A 2,747-nucleotide genomic window follows, 5' to 3' on the forward strand; every position below is an offset into this window, starting at 1 on the left:
GAAAAGGAGGAGCGCACATTTCCGAGAAGGCATGTCCTTTTCAAAAATGCAAGAGGCGTTGCTTTGTTGCCGGCCGTTTTCGCCGGTGTGTTAAACACACTTTAGAAAGGAGTGTCCCCAGACTATCAGAAGGCGGAGATCTCTGATTGTCTGGTGGCGAGACTAATGTTCTTTTATCGGTACTTTACACATTGTGGTTTAATTCATCATCATCCTGCAGCCTCTCATATGCGCTCTGTGCCTGGGCTAAACTCCTCCACATGCACACGCCTACACGCCTACACGCCTACACACCTACACGACACTGTAATCTGTGAACAGCTGCGCGGCCACAGTGGAAACAAAGTGAAGATAACTCAAAAGTTACTTGATTTGATGGCAGCTACACTCGTTATTGTAAGTGCAATTAAACCTTAGCGAGTAAGAAGCCAATAATTTATCAATACATGTGTTCAGCAAGCGTAAACATGTAGACAGCGCGATATTCAATATGCTCTGTCCACAGTCTCTCATCCACTGTCACTAACCTTATGTCTTACACGCTGATTTAGACAGCATGCTAGTTCGGCTGACAGTGAATTGTTACTAATAAGCTCAAATGACAGCTGTCTGTATGTAGACTAACTTAGTTTGACACTTATCGGAAAACTTGGGCAGATACTTTTAAACTTAGCTGCTGGCTGAGACAAACAGCCACTCTTATCTCTACCAGCACTAATGTTACCTGCACGCAGTGAGTCACATCAGCAGAGAGGGAGCAGGACAGAGGACAGGAGGACAGCATAACTGACTTACCGTGACTGATAAAAACTTCACTCAGTATTGTCAGGAATATTATTTATATAGTGACTTTGCTGTTGTAAAAATTACTGTTGCTGCTCTGTAAACATTTAGTTATATTCAAAATATTCAGTTATCCTGCTCTGAATTTATTCTTTTTAAATGAATATATTTTCTAAAAAGCAATTATTTAGAAATGAGAGAACTGCTAAGAGTACTGATAAAGTACCAAATCAATAAGGAGTATCTAACAGTAGTAGTATCAATAAAATCTTAACGATACCCATCTTTAATGTTGACTGTGTTATGATGTTGGAGCAGGAAAAAAAATTTAATTGTATATATGTCTATATAGACACGCATACATACACATATTTTCTTTCATTTGGATTTTCGGATGTCATCAACACCTATGAAGGGCCTAGGTTTCAAACCAAGTACGAGACCTCGTATTGAGTTGGAGGAGAAAGAGGGAGACACTTAAACAGAGCAGGTAGACTCTCATGACTTAACATATAACCCTGGCGACTCTGTTATTACAGAGGAATGAGCAAAAAGGTATTCTTTTAGTTTAGTTTTGACCTCAGCAAAGGCTGTAAAACAGACCCTATATGCAGTAATTTGTAAATAATCTTATTTTTATTACCAACATAATACCATCAGATAAAAGAGATGAAATAGTTGTGGCAACACTTGAAATATATACAAGAAAGGTGGATTCAGGGAAGCACTTCATGTAAAAACACAAGGAACTCACTATTTGAATTCAATATTTTACAGATTGTAGATGACCTGATGAGGCTCATCTTCCCCAAAATCCCCATCCCAAAGGACCTGGCATCCCAGTATGAGAGACCCTCAGGGGTAGCTGGAGGCCAACGCAGTGACCAGCCGGATCAGAAAACTCCTGGCATGTCCAACACAGGACGGGATGGATGCCTGAATGGAAAGAAAGAAAAAAGATGAAACGCTGCTGTGTTTATATTTATGTATCTATTATATATTATTTAGTACGTTTTTTTTTTTTGTAGTTTTTTTTTTTTTTTTACATTTGCTAAAAATAAAGTTCTTTTGACAAAAGATTTACTTGTCCTTTCTTTATAAGTGTGTTTTTTGATATAATGAAACCTTAGTGTTTAGAATTGAGTTTACACAGTTGTATTTCATTGCATGTCATAAAAATGTACTCTTCTTCAGTTCTGTGCCTAAGGGTCCATAGTCATACCTGTAAATGTTGTGGATGTTCTGTGGGGTGTACAAACAGTCAGGCTCCAGGCCTGGATGGTGTATCAAACATGTAGGATGAACTGAAATCTGGTCCATTACCCCAAAACCTAATAGGTAAAAAAGACACAAGTCATACTGTTTAAGTAAGCAAATAAAGACTCAGGAGACAACATCACTGCATAGAAGTAAGCAAATAAAGACTCAGGAGACAACATCACTGCATAGAACAAATATTGATCCAGGAAGCAAAATGTGTTTTAATATGAAACTTTGATTTTATATAAATGATGTGGAGAAACTGTGACACATTGGTACATTGTACATATTGTAGATTACAAACACAAGGTGAAGATGATTATAAAATGCAGCTACATTTTAGTAGAATGGTTTCAGTAAACATGACAGCTAAGATATCTGAATGTACAGTTATTTCTATTCATTTGTTTCTGTATACTACAGAAATCTGTCATCTCAATCTGCTGTGGTAAAATTGATAAATTCACGGGTTAAAACATTTGTAGTTTGAACGGGTAATGCGTTAATAGCAGAATTTATAATAACTTTGGTATTATTACCCAATACAAGCTACGCTGGTCTGATCATAGATAAGCCTGCTTAGATTAAAAAAAAAAGTAGTTAGACCACAGCTTTACACCACGTCATATAACTGCTGAGTGCTGCTGTTGGTGTTATCACGTTATGTAGTAATTGACTATATTGTTAGAAACCTTTTGTACTCT

The sequence above is a fragment of the Epinephelus moara genome, chromosome 20 (genome assembly GCF_006386435.1).
Source record: "Epinephelus moara isolate mb chromosome 20, YSFRI_EMoa_1.0, whole genome shotgun sequence".
Taxonomy (NCBI): Eukaryota; Metazoa; Chordata; class Actinopteri; order Perciformes; family Serranidae; genus Epinephelus; species Epinephelus moara.